Source organism: Cyprinus carpio, chromosome B8 (assembly GCF_018340385.1).
Source record: "Cyprinus carpio isolate SPL01 chromosome B8, ASM1834038v1, whole genome shotgun sequence".
In the NCBI taxonomy this organism is placed as follows: domain Eukaryota; kingdom Metazoa; phylum Chordata; class Actinopteri; order Cypriniformes; family Cyprinidae; genus Cyprinus; species Cyprinus carpio.
The window spans coordinates 1,053,185-1,074,561 of record NC_056604.1 but is presented as its reverse complement, the minus strand read 5'-3'; the positions used below and the strand labels follow the sequence as shown (position 1 = coordinate 1,074,561).

The 21,377-nt window shown below is 36.5% G+C and overlaps 1 pseudogene; it reads left to right on the top strand.

The window, feature by feature from the left end:
* Positions 1-2,588: 2,588 nt before the first annotated feature.
* LOC122138198 lies at positions 2,589-20,726 on the top strand (annotated as a pseudogene).
* Positions 20,727-21,377: the final 651 nt, after the last annotated feature.

The following is a 21,377-nucleotide window of genomic DNA, read 5'->3' as shown; positions in this document are numbered from 1 at the left end:
TTATAGTTAAAAAATATTTTATTTTACAAAAAAAAAAAAAAAAAAAAAATTCACTTCTCATGTGAGAACTGAGTTATTATCACTTTACTATTAATCTAAAGTATGGAAATATACATAATGAATATCTATGATAAAGACTTCTATTTTAAATAAATGCTGTTCTTTTTTTATAGTTTCCACAAAAATATTGTGCAGCACAACTGTGTTCAACATTGATAATAATCAGAAATGTTTCTTGAGCAGCAAATCATCATATTAGAATGATTTCTGAAGATCATGTGACACTGAAGACTGGATTAATGATGCTGAAAATACAGCTGCACATCACAGAAATAAATTACAGTTTAACAGAGATTCACACAGAAAACAGCTGTTTTACATTAGAATAATATTTCATTATTTTTACTGTATTTTTGATCAAATAAATGCATTGTGTAACTTGAGGAACGTCTGACATCTCTTGTGTCAATGGAGTTTCCCCATAAAAGGTAAAGATATAAATTATTTAATGGCTTTAACTTTAAGTTTTTAATTAAATTGTATTATTTTAGTTGATTGGTAAAGCAGAATATCATAAAATCAAAATGCACCAGATTTCAGTAGATCATCAAATCTTTGTAGATATTATATATATATATATATATATATATATATATATAATTCAATGATTCTAGAGATGAATAGAGCTGAGATCTACTCGGTTCTTTCTGCACGTCTTCTGAAGCTGGAGAAGGTTTGTCTGTGTGAACACATCTGAACATCTCAGAATGCAAGGATTGGTTTTCTTAATCAAACATTCAGTGAAACTGATCTATTTGTAGAAGGAAATCCAGCACAGGTGAACTCCTAGAAAACAGTTTGATTTAAAAGAAAAGCAGCACCCCAAAATTAAAACATCAACATACTCACTATCATCTGAGATCAGGATGAGTTTGTTTGTAGAAATGTAGCACTGCATCAGTGTCTCAGCAATGGATGCTCTGCAGTGAATGGGTGCCGTCAGAATGAGAGTCCAAACAGCTGATAAAAACATCACAATAATCCACAAGTAATCCACAGCACTCCAGTCCATCAGTGAACATCTGGAGAAGACAAAAGATGAAACACATCCAGCATTAAGACATTTTCAAAGCTGTGTATTGTTATTAGGAGTGAATAAAGAACGTTTTCATGTCATCTGTGTTTTGTCAGCATCATCGTAACGGCTCAGGAAAGTTCTGAGATGCTCGTGTGTGCAATTTTTGTGATTTAATGACACACAACAACATTTGCACAGCCTGCAGACGTCCAGGAAGAAACACAAACCCTGCTGCTTTTATTTGTCTGGATGAAACAGGAGAGCGAGCGCGGCGTGTGGAACTAATATGAAGAAAAACACAGCATGATGATCATACATGAGAAGAGACAAAGCGCTTTTCCTGATCCTGTGTGCTCTGAGACACAATGTTCTTTTGAGGAGGATCTGTTTCAGCGTGGCATTGTAAAGAGTGTGACTGTGAAAGAGTGTGTTGTGTTATATGTTAATGTGACTGAATGTCATCACTCCACTGCACAGAAAACCATTGTTTCTCTCTGAACCGGAAGAAGGATGAGGTTCTGAGCTCTTAAACATGAAAATACTTGACATATAGTTGACTGTAGTACTTGATTTAAATATTTATTTACTTACTTACTGACTTAACTACCCAAAATCAAGATTTTAGGTTTAAATGTTTAAGGGAAAAAACTAATTATTAGCTGCGGCAACTGGTCACCTTCTTTCTTTTTAATCACTTTTTCTTTTTTTTCGCATTAAAATTTATTAAATTAAAATTTTCAATAGAACAATTGTTCCTTTGAATAATATTAGCTCATAAAACTAAGTTATGTTAAGAAATAGACTACACACTTGTTTAGATTGTCTATACTAAAGAAATTGTTACTTGAATTAAAATAAACATTAAGTGACATAAAATAAAATATAAAAATGTATTTCAGCTATGAAGGTTTAACTACACTGTATTAACTTAAATGTAAAAACACACAACAAAATTACTAAAACTACCTCAAATTAAAAAGACAATGTATCATTTAAAAAGAAAAACTGATTCAAAATATTAATAAAACATCATATTTTATTAATAAAATATTTTATTATAATACATCTTAATAAAAATGCTCATATATCATTTCAAAGAAACTAAAAGACATACAAAAGAGCAAAAATAAGTGTTTCATTTATTAATAGTTAACATGAACTAATGCTGAAGAATAATTCTACAGCATTTACTAGTCTTAAAGTTAATTTCAACATTTATTAATAGGCTACATTTAAAATATTTATGAAGAATTCATTTGCAAAAACATTTTCAAAAATCATGTTTTTTTCATTTTATCAAACTGCAGTTGGGTTATTTTGATTAGGTTAAAAAATAACTAAAAAATACAGCTAACTAACACAATAAAACATGATAACATAAAAAAAACGGAGATCTGTTTTTGCAAATAAACTCTTTATACTGTATATTTTACAAAAATGTTTCACGTTAGTAAATGCACTGTGAACTAACAGAAACTGTACAGATTTTATCAAATGTTATTGCTCACTGGCAGCTCATGTTAGTTAATGCATTAACTAGTTAACTAGTGTTAACGAAATGTTACCAGTGCGTTATGAAAGCAAACGCGCAATTACGCGCAGCTGGAGACGCGCGGTGACGCACGCGAAAACATCAAAGAAACCGTCAGAAATCAACTGATTTTATTCGACCCTGATCCTAAACACTCTTTCAACTCGGAATCGGAGTTTTTTAAAGCGACCACAAAAGCCAAAGCGCAGTTGGAGCTCAGCTGTCTGTCATCACTCCGCGGAGGGTCACGAGTGTCGTTACGTCTGCGCGATTATAACCGGCGCTGATCTCCGAGTCTCTGTAGGAGCTGGAGAGGATTCTCCATCACCTCCATCATGTCAGATCAGCCCTCGTCTCCTCCATCCGCGCAGAAACCCGCGCTCCGGTCGCCGGGGTCCTCTCAGAGTCGCTTCCAGGTGGATCCGGTGGCGGATGCTCCTAAAACTCCGCCGGGATCGCGGTCCTCCGCCGGCGAGGAGTCCAAGGGCCGGTTCCGCGCGGTGAACTTCTTGAACCCGTCTGACGCCGCGCCTGACGCGGGTGTGAACGGAGACACGGTGAGGAGCGAGGCGAGCCTGCACTCTTCCACCGGAGGTCTCAGTCACTTCTCGGACACGCACTCCAGCACGTACTACCTGCGCACCTTCGGGCACAACACCATCGACGCGGTGCCCAACATCGACTTCTACCGGCACACCGCAGCTCCGCTCGGGGAGAAGCTCCTGCGCCCGTCGCTGTCGGAGCTCCACGATGAACTCGACAAGGTTCGTGCTGCACTTCATCATCTCTCCTCGACTCTCTTCATTGCAGGATTGATTTACTTTTAAACTGCGTGGCTGATACTTTTTTGCAGTGTTGGGGAGTAACTAGTTACATGTGACTAAATTACGTAATTTAATTACAACATAAATATAATTGTAATCTATTACAGTTACTGAGAAAAAAATGTGTAATTAAATTACAGTTACTTATGAAAATGTTAATGATTGCAAAGAGGGTTGCATCTGATTTTTTTTTTTTTTTACACACACACACACACACACACACACACACACACACTCACTCACTCACTCACTCACTCACTCACTCACTCACTCACTCACTCACTCACGCACGCACACACACACACACATACACTTACACACACAGTCTCTCACTCTCTGCATATTACTAATCAAAAATTAAGTTTTGATATATTTACGGTAGGAAATCTACTAAATATCTTCATGGAACATGATCTTTACTTAATATCCTAATGATTTTTGTCATAAAAGAGAAATGTATAATTGTGACTCATACAATGTATTGTTGTCTATTGCTACAAATATACCTGTGCTGCTTATGACTGCTTTTGTGCTGCAGAGTCATATATGTTATATTAAAAGCTCTCATCAGATCATATTCAGATGTTGTAGCAGTATGAGTGATGTGTCTATAGCAGTTGATTCATCTGTATGTTTCCTCTCTTATGGTTGTAAGTTGAGTGACTTGCATGACGTCAGACGGCACACACACACACACACACACACACACACACACACACAGACACACACGTGCGCGCTTGTCCTCAGACAATAGTCTCTCTCACACACCCACCATGAGCGATCCGGGTCACGTCACAATGTCAGCGTGTGACCCGCACGTCTCTGTCAAAGACAAAGACCCACCCTCACACCAACATAAACACACACAAAACTTACACACTTCAGTGTCAAGCACGTCTGTTAATCAGGATATTTTGCTAACATGTCATGTCTCTCCTTTCAGTCTAGCAGAAAGAAAACATAAAAAAACACACATTTAAGTGTTTATTTTACTGCACTTTATCTCTTTGCATCTGTGGATGTCACCGTTTTATTCCTCTCTATATTCTGAAGGTTTCATTCACACTGATTTATACAACATTTCACTCCTAAAAACATGGTGAAACTTGACAGAAAACAGACACAGTGATTAAAACAGAAATCCAAAATTCCCTCTGGAAAAAACTTTGAACCTGGCTTTAACCAATGATAAGATTTATGTTCTGACCCAAGTGTGTATGTTTAACATTTTTGCTGGTGCTTTTTCTATTTGCATGTGTTTTTTGAAGTTGCAGCACTGAACAAAACAGTCGAAATTCTGAAAAAGATTGTGAAGATTTAAACAGATCGAAGCAAACAAGCATGATGATGAAAATAACTCAAATGAAACTGACGTTGCTTCATCCTGGCAGGATACAAAAGCTACTAAAAATGACAAAATGTTGACTAAAATTAAATGGAAATTATAAAAATAAAAGCTTATTCTAAATATTAATGAAAACTATAATGATGCTAAAACAACACTGCATTCTTAAACTAGTGCGTAAGTGCACTCTATGAAAAAGAAAAGATATATACTTCTCTACTCATGTGCATTTTCATGTCTCTAGCTGTGTTTTCATTGAAATCGGTTGTTTTTGTGATGCTTACTGTATATTGTGACTCTGTTATGATAAACGCTGTGTTTTTCCTCATTTGTAAGAGTCTCGTTTAGAAAAAAGTGTGTTCTGAAAAATAAAGCTACTGTAACACAAACCTGAGACACTGCTCTTGCGCTTCTGCATGTTTAATAATAGTAAGTCATATTAAATGCTTGAACTCATGTGTAGGAGTCGTTTGAGGAGGGATATCCGTACGGCGAGGAGCTCACGGCCGCCGAGATCATCACAGCCAAAGAAGTGTCCGATTCCAAGGCCGGCTCGGTCAAGTTCGGCTGGGTCAAAGGAGTGCTGGTCAGTCTGAGCTCTGACCTCTGCTCCATCAGCACACACACACACACACACACACACATAATGTTTGTCTTCTGCACTATCATGTGTGTTTGTCTGCACTATGTCCGTACTTTCTTCTGCTCTGGAAGCTCAAGTCAGATTCAGTGTGCGTAAACATACCTGTTTCTGATGATGCTTGTGTGCAGATACGATGCATGCTGAACATCTGGGGAGTGATTCTTCACACCCATATCTCGTATATCGTGTCACACGCGCACATCTACAATAAAACACCACCAGCAGCACTGAACCGGATCAGGTCAAGTAACCAGTCACAGATTGTGTTGTCTTCCTGCAGCTCTGTCCTGTGCCATCGTTCTCATGGCTATCGTGGTCACATCTATCACTGGACTCTCGACATCAGCCATCGCCACCAACGGCTTCGTGCGCGGAGGTCAGTGTGTTATTATATGTGTCCCTGCAGCACAGAAGCAGTCATCAGTAGCACAGATATATTTGTAGCAATAGACAACAATACATTGTATGAGTCACAATTATACATTTTCTCTTTTTATGGACAAAAAATCATTAGGATATTAAGTAAAGATCATGTTCCATGAAGATATTTAGTAAACTTCCGTACTGTAAATATATCAAAACTTAATTTCGAGATTAGTATATATGCATTGCTAAGAACTTCATTTGAACAACTTTAAAGATGATTTTCTCAATATTTAGATTTTTTTGCTCCCTCAGATTCCAGATTTTCAAATAGTTGTATCTCAGACAAATATTGTCCTCCTAACAAACCACACATCAATGCAGAGATTATTTATTAAGCATTCAGATGATGTATAAATCTCAATTTCAAGAAATTGACCCTTATGACTGGTTTTGTGCTCCAGGGTCACACACTGTAGCTCTATTATACGTACAACCCTAACCCTAAGTCAAGTATTGTTTTAAACAGAAAGGTTAATATACTTAAAACCAAGGATATTAAAGATTTGAATATGCCTGCATTAAAAGCATATCTGAGTTTGATTGACTGAGAAAATGTGTTTAAAATAAAGGTTTTAAATCATGTTATAATGAAATTGTTTGCTAATTAGACGACTTTTATTTGTAAACCTCAATACATAATGCTTCGGTAATTGATGTGCTCCTACTCCGAACTCTTTTTATATGATAATTTATATGTGTCATATCAATTATATTTAATTTTGTTAAAAAAAAATGTAAATGTTGCATAAAGTGCAGTGATTTTTGATTTCTAATTTGTTTCTTTTAAGGAAGAAAAATGTTCCAAAAAATGTATAGTGAATTTTTTAGTTTATTTATAATTTATTTGTTTATTTATTTATTTATTTGCATGATGTGTAAAAAATATTTTCTGTTAAATTGTCAATATTACAGTTAGAAAATGTATATGCATTTATAAAAAAAAAAAAAACGTGTTGTTATGTTATTGCTGTTGTTGATATTTGAGAGTTCACTTCTAATAGTTTTGGTTATATTTGGTCTAAAGTGAAGCGTCTGTGTCTGTGATCGGCTGTTTTCAGGCGGGGCGTATTACCTGATCTCCAGGAGTTTGGGTCCAGAGTTTGGAGGATCCATCGGTCTGATCTTTGCCTTTGCTAATGCTGTCGCTGTGGCCATGTATGTTGTGGGTTTTGCAGAAACTGTGGTTGAACTTCTGGATGTGAGTATGAATGCAAAGGCAAAGGACAGACTCATGCATTAGTGTTTTTGGTCATGCACTTAATGAATTAATTTATTTTTAGATGTGCATGCCTGCTGTGGTTGTTTGAGGCTGACAGACGGACATATATCATCCTTAAAGATTAATTCATAATGTTTTATGATGTAAGCACACTGTTGTCTCTGTGTTTGTCAGAGTATAGACGCTCTCATGACGGATGAGATCAATGACATCAGGATCGTCGGCACGCTCACCGTCATCTTACTGCTGGGCATCTCTGTCGCTGGAATGGAGTGGGAGGCAAAGGTCAGTATATTCCTACATGCACATGTCTGTAGAAACAGAATTATATAGCTGTGCATGTTAAAAAATATTCTGCTGATTTGCAAAAAAAGCCTATGACCTAATTTAATGATGCTGAGTTCAAAGATATCAATTTCCATCATGCAGTTTTTTGTTTTTTTTATAAAATAAGAATATTTTTTAAATGACAATCTTTAATGCACTTATCAAAATAACAAAAGCAATCAAATGTATCAAAATGCATAATTTAACTTACAGTCTGCAAAGGAGTGGAAAAGGTGAAAATCAGGATTAGTGAAAATAATATCACAGTTGAGAACTGATCACATAGTTGTAATAGTTCTCGGATTCAGAGAGGAATCATGCATTTGTTGTGTTTTTCTCCTGATTGAGGAAGAATGCAAGACAAATTCACCAAATAAACAAATTAAAAAATCAGAAAAGCCAATAAATCCAACAAATTCAACATAGAAAGTGATAAATCTTGACTCTTTCCAGCAAAAGAGACTATTTTTTGGAATCAGCAGCCAAAATTAGTAAGAAATATAGTGTTATTGTGAGTTATTTCTGCAGATATTGTAAGTCACGTGATGTCTTTGACAGGCCCAGATTGTGTTATTGGTGATTCTTGTGGCAGCTATTTGTAACTACTTCATTGGATCCTTCATCCCCTTGAAGTCAAAGGAATCTCAAGGCTTCTTCGGTTATAACGGTAGGTCGTCTCTACTCATCTGTGATCATTGATGATTATTGAAGATCAGTGCTGGAGGAACAAATCCAGTGATGAGTTCATTCCTGTGTTTGTCTGTCTCAAAAGCTGCCGATAATGATGGAGAAACATGGGTCCAGACTTCAGAGATGATGAGACCTTCTTCTCCGTCTTTGCCATCTTCTTCCCGGCCGCCACAGGAATCCTAGCAGGAGCCAATATATCAGGAGACCTGGAGGTGAGGATCATTTACTCTCACAGAGATGCCATAGAAGAACCAGTTTTGGTTCCCCAAAGAACATTTCAGTGATCAGTTCTTGGAGCACAAAAGAAGTCAAATTGAGAGTTAAACATCATCTGAAGCTGAATAAATCATCTCTCCATTGATGTGTGGTTTGTTAGGAGGACAATATTTGTCTGAGATACAACTATTTGAAAATCTGGAATCTGAGGGAGCAAAAAAATCTAAATATTGAGAAAATCATCTTTAAAGTTGTTCAAATGAAGTTCTTAGCAATGCATATTACTAATCAAAAATTAAGTTTTTATTATATTTACGGTAGGAAATGTTACTAAATATCTTCATGGAACATGATCTTTACTTAATATCCTAATGATTTTTGTCATAAAAGAGAAATGTATAATTGTGACCCATACAATGTATTGTTGTCTATTGCTACAAATATACCTGTGCTACTGATGACTGCTTCTGTGCTGCAGGGACACATTTTTCCTTAGTGTGAAGAACATTCTGAAGCATAAACCTTTTTCCACTATGAAGAACCTTCTTCATGAACCATGGATGCCATCACAGAAGCTTTATTTTCGAGAGTGTATCTGAGTTTATCTGTATTTTATTGGTCATCACATCTCATCACAGCTGATTTGGTCTCTGTAGGATCCGCAGTCAGCGATTCCTAAAGGAACTCTCCTGGCGATCCTCATAACCGGAGTGGTTTACATCGCTGTTGCCTCGCCCCCCTCGAACGGTACTTGAGTGTGGTTCTTTCTCTGCTTGTTCTTCACTCGCAGGATCAGAGGTGATGTTTCTGGGTCTGCCATGTGTTTAGGCTCTTGTATCGTGCGGGACGCCACAGGAGATGATAACGACACCATAGTGAGCTCGCTAGAGAGAGAACTGCACCGATGCCCGCTTGCACACTGGGATACGACTTCTCCATCTGCAAAGAGGGCGGCTGCAAGTACGGCCATCCTGAACGACTTCCAGGTGTGTGACAGATGTGCTCACAGTTATTGTTATATTGGAATCCGTATGCTGATGGTCAGTGCTGGGGAAAGTTGCTTTTAAAAGTAACGCATTACAAGTAACGCAAGTTTTGTAATCAGATTACTTTTTTAAAAGTAACTAGTAAAGTAACGCATTACTTTTTAATCTAGGGGGAAGTTACTTTTTCAAATATGTATCTCCTGTTACTTTGTTTCCATGTATTGAGTGACAGCTCTGGCGTTGCCATGGTGACAGAAATCAGGTGTAAGTTCAGAGTGTTGTATGTGAACCTGATCTTACTGTAGATCTAGACTAAAAAAGTTGAATGCAAACTCAGAAATATTTATACAACCTGCAATTATATGTTAAATAAGACAAATATCAATTATGTATTTAATTTTTTAATAATGCATTTTATTAACCAATGTCTTCGCTCCTGACCTTCGATGATCCACTTCAACCAAGAAGAATACCATTATGTTTCACAATATCTATAACAGCAACAATAAATCTATAGAATAGCTCTTTTCAGCCCACTGCATTATTTTCATGTTTCCTTTGTATTCCGCTGTAAGTAAATGAAAAAAAATTAATAATTAACTTATTAATTAATTAATTACCAATATAAACCATGAATCAATTCTCTGAAATGCACTAAGAATCTTTCATTTTCTCCAAAATTCTCGTGTCTCTATCCAAATTTGTTTTCACACGGATGCTGTAAAATGTAATTGTTCTGAAATATAGACGTATATTACTGTAATGATATTTAACACGTCCGTAAATATTGCTGCGGATAGAAGGAGAATCTTTAGGAGTTGATCATGGTATGTTGAAAGTAGTTGTTAATGCTTTTACACTTTTAAATTTCCTTTTAATGATCGATGGTTGAAGGGCGAGTTTTTGAAAATGTTTATTAATCAATTGTTAAGTAATATGTCATTGTGGTTATGGATTTTGAATTAATTAGTTAGTCACGTGCCTCAACAAGTAAAGTCATAACCTGATATCTTTGCAAATCATTAGCTAATGATTAATTAAAGCAGACAACTGGAGTTGAAATGCATGGCTTCGACTCATTGCGGTAATTAACATATGTATTTAGTATATAATATGTTATTATGGAATTGTTGTTAATGTTAACTAATAACTAATAACAATTGATTGATTATTTAATCTTTGAAGCATAAGTATAGAATGTTCATTTGTTGCTGATGCCAGTAATTATTAATAAATAGTTTAGTTCTTCATGAGTTAATGCATATTAGTCCCACCATATTGTAAAGTGTTACCAGAATGTTCAACACTTTTCCTCCCGATCACAAAAAATGAAACACAAAATGTTATGTTTATTTAAAGTCATTTTTGCTTATTAGTATGTTTGAAGTGGATCATTGAGGGTCAGCAGTAAAAACATTGGTTAATAAAATTGTATTAAATACATTTGTATTATTTAACAAATTTAATATTTTTGCATTTCACATTTTTATTGATTTTAAAGGGAATACTCAATCTGTTATTGAGTAAATGCATGTTGACATTTATTAGACATCTTTACGTCTGACCTTACTGAATATGCATTTGTAGGAGTTTCCCTTTCAGACACAGAGTTTATGGGAGGAGAGTATTAAAATGAATCATGCAACGTTTGCGTTTGTCTAATTGGTGTTTGTGTAAAGCATGTCTGAAAGCAGGCAGGCAGTAAATTCACTGGTCATTGTGGAAATGATCTGCTGAAACACTGCTGATGTTTTCTAAGATGTGGTGAACTCGTGATGATGCTGGTGATGATCTTTCAGGTGATGAGTCTGGTGTCCGGCTTCGGGCCGCTCATCACAGCTGGGATCTTCTCTGCCACGCTCTCGTCGGCGCTGGCGTCTCTGGTCAGCGCTCCCAAAGTCTTTGTCTCAGGACACAAACAAACTCTTTCTGAAAAATCTTTTGAGTCATTGCAACTGTCATTGTCTAACTTAAAATTGGTTTTAAACACACACACACACACATACACAAAAGTATGCTCTTCACTCGTTGTTGCATTGAAACAGATCACCCTGTTTTAACTTTACAAGGGGAATGCATTGAAAGAGTAAATTGTTACAAATATTTGGCTGTATGGTTTGGATTATAAAAATTGGGATTTTATGTACAGTACAAATTGATTTTTTTTTAGAAAGCTTAGACCAAAATTGGGTTTAAGTAAGAAAGAGAATTATAGAAAGTTGTTTCTTCTCAGTGTTAGATTATTGTGATGTGATCTATATGCATGCAAGTTTATCCTCACTTATGTATATCATGCTGCTTTACCATGTTTACCATGCATGGACTACTCTAAAGGAAACATGTACCTGCTTTAAGTAATTTTTTGATTTATCATCACATGAGATGCAGGGCTAAATATTGTTAGTTTTATGTGTTTGTAACTTGCGAAAAAATGTTTATGCTGCCATTTAGGCCAGGACTGCTTGGAAGAAGAGATTTTGTATCTTAGTGGGGACTGTCCTGGTAAAATAAAGGATAAATAAAATAAAAATGTTTTTAGAGTTTTGTTCCCTTCATCCCCAGTGATCTATAAATGCAAGCATTGGATCAGTTTTTTATGACACTGACCTTCATTCACTTCCCATGATTCTGATGTTTTCTCCATTACAGAAAAAAGACTATAAATAAGGCTTGTGTGTTTGTGCAGTTTCAGTAAACACCAGATCGAATTTAGACAGTTACATAAAGTTTTGTATGAAAGAGGATTCCGATTCTGAAATCTCTGTCTACAGTAAACATCTGTATTCTGAATGCACATGAGCTTCATCAGAGATCTCCATGCATCTGTTGATTTCTCTGTTTATTTGTAGATTATTTGGTTTTATTTGGAAAAACAGAAGCACGCTGAATCTCTGCTTTCAACAGCTCCGTGGTCTGATAAGTAATAATTAATGTGATGAGCACAAGAAAAACACATTAATTAGCCATTTTCATCTGAAAAGCGTCCGTTACACATTTCTCCTGTCTGATTTCTTGACACTTTCCCTTTGTAATTTCACTATTTTCTCATCTTCTGCAGTTATTCTTACAGTTTAAAAAAGGTTTGACCGGGTCGGTATATCAGTGTTTCCTATGAGCTTATGATGTCTGATAACCCTCATTCTGTTCTTCATGGTATCTGTTGTGATGATGGAGGTGTTTAATGTGTGTGTGTGGGTTTTGTAGGCCTTGTGTAAGGATAAACTCTACCCTGGAATGCATGTGTTTGCCAAAGGATATGGGAAGAACAAAAGAGCCTCTGCGCGCTTACGTCCTCACCTTCATCATCGGCCTGGCCTTCATCCTGATCGGTAGACTTCACTTCACTATCTGCTTATTATACACTAATGACAGAGACTGTGTCTAAAATCCAGTGTGTTGGTGTTTCAGCTGAGTTAAACATCATCGCTCCCATCATTTCCAACTTCTTCTTGGCCTCGTATGCCTTGATAAACTTCTCTGTTTTCCACGCATCGCTGGCGAACTCCCCAGGCAAGTGTGAAGCAGGAATCCTCACTGATGAAACGTTTCAGACAGCATCGTGAGTAATTCAGATATCTGTCTGAACAGGGTGGCGTCCGAGTTTTTCAAATACTATAACAAGTGGGTGTCGTTAGCTGGAGCCGTGCTGTGCTGCGTGGTGATGTTTGTGATCAACTGGTGGGCGGCGCTGCTCACAAACGGCATCGTCCTGGCGCTCTACATCTACGTCAGCTACAAGAAACCAGGTCTGTTCTGTTTTCAGTTCATTCCTATGATTATGTGATAGCACTTTACCAAAAGGTCTCATTTGTTGCAATAAAATACAAGAATGAACAGATCAGAATTATGCACATGCAAATGCACATATGAATTGTTCATAATATGATCAATTATATGCATTTTTAAAAAGTAAAAAATGCACGTATGAATTGTTCGTAATAAGATCAATAATATGCATTTTTAAAAAAGTGAAAAATATATGTATGAATTGTTCGTAATAAGATCAATAATATGCATTTTTAAAAAAGTGAAAAATATATGTATGAATTGTTCGTAATAAGATTGATAATATGCATTTTTTTAAAAAAGTGAAAAAATACACATGAATTGTACGTAATAAGATCAATAATATTCATTTTTAAAAAAGAGAAAAATGCATAGATTAATTGTGCACAATGAGATCAATAATATGCATTTATAAAATTTGGTGAATTTTTAGTTCATGTCGACTAATGCAGTGCTGTAAATGACATGGAGTAACGATAAGCAATATAATTTTCACAGCATTTAATATATGTGTTTGTTAATGTTAGTTAATTAAAATGCAGTTGTTCATTAGTTTTTCATGTTAGTATTAACTAAAGTTAACGTAGCCTTCCTGTAGATCATGGAACTGATCACATGTACAGTATATCTTAAATGCTTTGGATAAAAGCATCTGCCAAATGCATAAATGTAATTGTGGTTTATGATGAAGGCATAGTTCACCCCAAAATAAAACTTCTGACACCATTTACTCACCCTAGTGTTGAATTTCTTTCTTCTGTTTTACAATGAGTGCAACCAAATGGTAGCCATTGACTTCCATAGTATTTTTTCCCCCTAGTATGGAAGTCAATGGCTACCGTCAACTGTTAGATTGCCAACATTCTTCAAAACATCGTTTATGTTCCACACTAGAAAGAATCTGGTATAGGTTTGGAACAACATGAGGGTGAGTAAATGATGATCATTTTTATTTTTGGGTGAACTATTCCTTCGCATTGTAAAGTGTTATCAGTTGTGTTTTAAAGTCATAAATCATAACTGAGTGTCAAAACGCATCTTTCTGCTGCAGATGTGAACTGGGGTTCGTCGACACAAGCGCTGATGTACAATCAGGCACTGACTCACAGTCTGCATCTCACGGGGGTTGAGGACCATATCAAGAACTTCAGGTGATCCACAGACAGATGCAGATGATGTCATATGTGACTCTATAGAGACCCAAAACCTCTCTGAAATCATTTTCCCACAGGCCTCAGTGTCTTGTAATGTCGTACCCAAACTCAAGACCGGCGCTGCTGTATCTAGTGCACGCTTTCACCAAAGACGTGGGCTTGATGGTCTGTGGCCACGTGCGCACCGTATGTAATTTCAATTAAGTATCTTTGCCGTTATGAGCAGTTACTTAATTATGATGTCTTAAGTGTGATTTCTAGAGGTTTAAATTGAGGTACGGAAAAAACTGAATTGTGATATGGCTCAATGTGACGATTAAACTTCAAAAGGCTATGATTTCATTGAATAAACATGCTTTGTGTTTTGCCATTACCAGGAAAACAGTTACATTTCTGCTGTTCCGAAAGCGCCACCTGCTGGCAGAGAAACAAATGTGCATTTTCAATAAGCCCATCTGCTGTTTTTGTTCAGACCAATGCCAAAATCCTGAAATGTGAAGTGTATCGTTTTATAAAAACTTTTGTGTTTTTGTGAAAACTTGTATCTGAACTGCAAATCATGCTTGTCATTTTACAGTTTAAGATGTTACTATAGACATTGCAGTAGCCCACTAATATGGTGTTAATTTTTATTTACCCAGGTCTTAAATAGTCTTGAATTTGAGCTTAAAAAATCCTGCAGAAACCCTGGTTCTTGCATCTTCCCGCAGGGATTCCGTAGGCCGAACTATAAGGACATGATGAACGAGCAAGCCCGCTATCAGCGCTGGCTCCTGAAGACACGAATCAAAGCCTTCTACACTCCTGTGTTTGCTGATGATCTCAGACAAGGAGCCCAGTATCTCCTGCAGGTCAGAACAAAGAGCTCATGTAATGAACTCAATCAGAATGCCTTTAAAACTAAGAGTAAACCTGATGTTGTTGGGATTCACAGACTACTGGTTTGGGTCGCCTAAAACCCAACACACTGGTGTTTGGCTTTAAAAACAACTGGAGGGACGGTGAGATGAAGGATGTGGAAACCTACATCAACACCATGCAGTGAGTCTGACTGTGTGATGCTCGTCATGTCTTCATCTTTGAGAACTGAGATCTTCATCTGAATGATGCTGTGTTGTGTTTCAGTGACGCGTTTTGACCTAACAGTTCGGAGTGGTTCTGTTGAGACTGAAGGAAGGTCTTGACGTCTCTCACATTCAAGGTGGAGTTTCGTGGCCAAAGTGGGCTAATGGTTTGAGTCTTTTCATCAGTGATTTTAACTCTGCTTCTGTTGGTCTTTCTTCAGATGAATTTCAGACCTTGCAGGAGAAAGCTCCTGGAATGAAGGATCTCTTGGTGTCCATCAACATCAAAGACTTTGACAGCGATTCCTCAAAAAACCGTCTTCCTAAATCCACCAGCTGCCAAAGCAGCCCCGCTCATCTTCAGAGGTCAGAAAACAATGACCAAAATCACATTTAAAATTCATCAAAAAAATAGAAATGTAGCACTTCATCAAAATCTCATCACACCCTCAGTTCATCTGAGATCAGGATGAGTGTGTTTCTTCATCAGGTTTGTAGAAATGTAGCACTGCATCAGTGTCTCAGCAATGGATGCTCTGCAGTGAATGGGTGCCGTCAGAATGAGAGTCCAAACAGCTGATAAAAACATCACAATAATCCACAAGTAATCCACAGCACTCCAGTCCATCAGTGAACATCTGGAGAAGACAAAAGATGAAACAAATCCAGCATTAAGACATTTTTTCAACTCAAATACATAGAGTCTATAATCCATAATAACACTTCCTCCAGTGAAAAAGTGTTCTGGTGTGAATCAGGAGAGAAATCTGCAATGAGTCAAGCAGCATTTAAACAGCTCTAAACAAATATGTGTCTGGATTTTGATGTGAGAGACAACAAGAGATGCACTTTTTCACTGAAAGAAGTGTTATTATGGATTATAGACTCGTATTTTAGTTACTTAATGCTGGATGTGTTTCATCTTTTGTCTTCTCCAGATGTTAACTGATGGACTGGAGTGCTGTGGATTATTGTGATGTTTTTATCAGCTGTTTGGACTCTCATTCTGACGGCACCCATTCACTGCAGAGCATCCATTGCTGAGACACTGATGCAGTGCTACATTTCTACAAACCTGATGAAGAAACAAACTCATCCTGATCTCAGATGAATTGAGTGTGAACACATTTTCATTTTTGGTTGAACTATTCTTTTAATGAGTGTTCCTGCAATGAGAGTAACTTGGAAAAATCTTGATTAGAGACAAAAGTCAAGTCTTTGTCAGTTGTATTGTGTACCCATTAGAGCCACTCCAAATATGCTCCAGTTCATGAATCTCCTGCAGTTTCCTCAGACTTTCCTTCAATTTGTGTTCTTCAGAACATCATGTTCAATGCACTCAGGGAATTAGTTCTGATCTTGTTCTTAAATTCTAAATCTGTATCTGTTAAGCTGATGCTAATTTCTCCTCTCTGACGATGCATGTGTGATTTCAGACACCAAGAAGCCTCCGCTGCAGCTCAGTCCTGCGGATGAGAAACTTCTGACCGCGAGTCAACAGTTCCAGAAGAAACAGAGCAAAGGAACCATTGATGTTTGGTGGCTGTTTGACGACGGAGGTAAAGACGTTCTATTTCAGTGTAGTCTTATGATCGAATGCTTGCCTTTATTATGCTCACTGAGAGTTTGTAGCTTTAATAAATGATTCATTACTCGTTGTAGGCTTGACTCTTCTGATACCGTATTTGCTGACCAACAAAAAGAAATGGCGCGACTGCAAGATCCGTGTGTTCATTGGAGGAAAGATAAACCGGATTGACCACGACCGCAGAGCGTGAGTATAACATTCATTTCTGCTCATGTCGAATGTATTTAATTCCTTTTGCTTAGTTTCGTAAAGAAATGAATTTGTAGGCACAGTTTATATTCCCTCACAATATTTTTTTTTCAGTCTTTTAAACAGAAGCTATTAGAGTTGAAGGTTTTTAAGATTTACACACTTTTGACTGGTAGTTTAACATATAAAATTGTTTAAATAATGGAGATAATCAGCGTAGTGAAAGCTTTTGGTCTCGTGCAGAATGGCGGCGTTGCTCAGTAAGTTCAGGATTGACTTCTCTGACATCACCGTTCTTGGAGACATCAACATTAAGCCAAAGAAGCACAAGTAAGTTTCGATCCATTGGCTAATAATGAGCATGTTTCGCTCCGGTATCCACAAGAAACAGCTGTTGTTTGATTCTGTGCCCAGCACGAAGATGTTTGAGGAGATGATCGAGCCGTACAGACTGAAGGAGGACGACATGGAGCAGGAAGCCGCTGAGAAACTGAAGGCTGAAGAACCCTGGAGGATCACAGATAATGAGCTGGAGCTCTACAGGGCCAAGGTTACCATCAGTTACTCTTCAGGAGATGTGATGCTCTTACATCGCTTTGAGATGGAGCTACGCATGTCTCAGTCCCATTGTGTCTCTAATGTGTCGTCTGAACAGTGAGAACTAATCAAAAAGAGGACTTTAGACACATAGGCACATAATAACCAGCCTTTTTTCATTGCACAGATCTTATTTAGAAGAACAAGTTACATTCTTTAAAGAAAATATACTGGAACCAATTGATTTTCATGATGATTTGATCTTAAATGTCCCAGTAAAATCACAAAACATCACAGTAAAATACAGTGCTTCCTGCGCTGCTACTGAATTTACATTTTAGAAATGATTTTTTAGTTGCGTTACTTCGGTTTAAGTTTGAATGTGATGAGAGAGAAACATTAGTACCACAGAATAATACAAAGACAAATAAACACAGAGATGCAAACAGGTGAGGGGAAAAGGTGAGGACATTGCATGCTCCACACGGGATTTCTTTTAAAGATATTTGCTTTACATGTTCATTTGTAGTTACTTTAAGGTATTTAAAATATATATTTTTATTACCTTATATGTCCAAAACTGTAATTTTTCACAAAATACATTTTTAAACATTTGTTGCAACTTTTTTACAAAAAATCAAGATTGAATATATTTGGGACAAAATCCAATGTAATAAAAGATGAAGTGCTGTTTAAGACAATATTGGATGATTGGACGGCTGCGCTGACCTAAAATGCAAAATGTTTGCCCTTTCTCTCTCTGCACTGATCCCGAATCTCAGACCTCAAAACATAAAATATTACCCTTTCTAAACATAGTTTTTGAAGAAAAGAGTGAAACAACAGTTCTTTATTTAAACAAAAAAAACGACTGAACATCTGAACAAATGACTCTTAATAACTGATTCTTTTTAATGAATTAATCAGAAAGACACATACATTAACGGAAGCCCATTTTAGCCACTTAATAAAAATAAAATAAAGTAATTGCAGGTTTAAATCTGACAATTCAGACTATTTTCCTCACAATTGTGAATTTACATCTTGATTAATTCTGACTTGTTTTCTCAGAATTGAGCTATAAAGTTCAATTGTGAGGGAAACTATTTTCTTACAATTTTCTTAGAAAAATCTTTATATCTCAACAGTTCTGACTTTATAACGCGCAATTGCATGATTATATCTTGCGATTTTAAATTTATTTCTTGGAAATGTGTTTCTATCAAACAATTCGGACTTTATAACTCGCAACTGCAAGTTTATTTCTCGGAATTCTGAGAAAAAAAAAGGTCTGAATTGTGAGATAAAACATCATAATTAGAGTGGCAGAAACAAACTTCCATAAAGATCAATTTGAGACTAAACTGAAACTCAGTTGAAGTGGTTCTCAAAAGTCATTTGCATCCTCAGAAGTGAAATCCGAACAATTCCCTTCCCTATTAACAAAACATGTTTGAACTGGCAGTATATTTGTATAGAAATCTAGAGAATTCTCATGTTATACAAACAGATAGAAAGAACTGACCGCTCACACAGAACATGTTTTTTTCCATTCCACTGCACTATTTTTCCATTGTTTTCCTATGCACCTTATTCTTCCCAAAGGAGCAGACGTGGCCATTTGTAAATGTAGTTTACGATTTCTTTTATGTGTTTTTTAGAGGCTGAATTGAAATTCTGCCATACTGCCCTTAATACTTCTGAGTGTGAAGTCTTCTACATAATTATTGAGAACAGTATGGAAAAACATGTTTCTGATCACTCAAACCGTTTATGGAAATGAAGGCACCCTTAAATGGTTACTAATGGGGTTTGGTGTCATCTAGTGGAAAAGCTTGGTACTACACCCAAACAAAATCTCACTCAAAAAGCTCATTTTTTGAGATATCAACCTCAAATTTGGAACATAACTTTTGTTTTAATTTTCTAGCAGTTTTAGAGTAAAACATGTTTTGTAAAATATATATTTTAAATAAAATATAAATATTTAAATTTTTACATTTTATATTTTCATAAACTTCCATTTTTTGTAATATAATTTTTATAACTTTTTTTTGCTTCAGACCAACCTTAAGTATATGCTCCAAATCATTCACAATTTATAACAATTTCAGTAGAAAATGTCATTTTCAGGTCTATGCTCAAAAAGTGGAACCGACAGTGAACAGGTTAATTATGAACACACTGGTTTGTAGTGCAACAGTTTTACTGTTTACTGCACGTTGTTATTCTTCTCGATATTTCGCTATGTCGGCTAATGAACTGTAATTCTCACACACATTCACAGAAAACGACTTACTTCCACATTGAATAATAAGGTGTATATATAATCACGCACTAGATGGACATGTTTGAGCGTTACGTTACACTCACATCTCAGATCTTTCCGAGTGAAACAGCATCTAAAAACATGGGAATAATTTAAGCATTTTAAAAAACTCGTTTGTAGACCTTGTGTTTTTCCCCATTCTATTGCCTGAGTGTCACATGTTTGCTTTGTTCTGTGTGAACGGCCCCCAATAATGTCTGAAATAGCACCAACATGTAAGTGACATCAGTTCTTACTCTTCCTTCATTTATTCGAATCGCCAGATCAGACTGAACGAGCTTCTGAAAGAACACTCGAGCACAGCCAACCTCATTGTCATGTAAGTACTGACCACACAGAAAACACAGAAAACACTTGAAAGTATGTGGCCCTTGTGAAGCACACAGGTGCCCTGATTTGATTCACCTGAGTATCTGATTCATTTGGGTTTGACAGAACCATGCCGCTCGCCAGGAAGGGGACGGTGTCCAGCGCTCTTTACATGACCTGGCTGGACACGTTAACCAAAGATCTGCCACCGATACTTCTTGTCCGAGGAAACCATCAGAGTGTTCTGACCTTCTACTCGTGGAAGAGAACGTGAAGTGACTGTATTACAATCAGTACATTTGTATTTTGACCAGATTTGTTCACCGTTGCCAAAATCGACTGACAGTGTTTTTAATATACTGAGCTGAAATAACCAATGCTGCAGAAATGTTCAAGTTTATTTGTTTATATGTTTTTAATGTAATGACACATACCTCAAAAAAATTAAATGATGCTATAAACAAAAATAAAGGGACAGTTCACCCCAAAATGAAAATCCTGTCATTATTTACACAACCTCAAGTCCTTCCAACAGACAAAGTTCATACAGGTTTAGAATAACATGAGGGTGTGTAAATGATGACAACATTTTCATTTTTGGGTGAACTAACCCTTTAATGTCCATTTTTGCACTAACACGCTTAAAGATAGAAGTCATTTTTGTTAATCCAGAACACTGATGGCATTTTTCATTGCCAAGCCTGAAATGAAATTCTTGCCTCCTACAGTCAAACTCGCTCTGAACAGAAGCTGTATTTGAGCTTATCTTCATCCTGTCTTCAAACGCCGTCTGTTCCGGCTGCTGTTCTTAGACGCTGTTAGATTTACTAAGAATTTACTAATTCTGATAATTCTGGAGAAAGTGGGTTTGCACTTGTCTTAGTGCCAATGCAACACTGTTCTAGACAAGAGAAACACTGAAAGATGCAATGCATTAAATAAATGGCCTTGATTTTAACTATATATTTTGTGTTTTCCATGCATTATTGTATATATTGTACATTTATATTAAAACAAAAACTGTAAAATTGCAGTTTTGGAGCGCCAAGGTTGCAGCTAAACTGTGAGAAATATGGAAAATGCGACTGCTAACTAATACACACAAATACCCCATACGCCCTTGTTGCAGTGTTGTT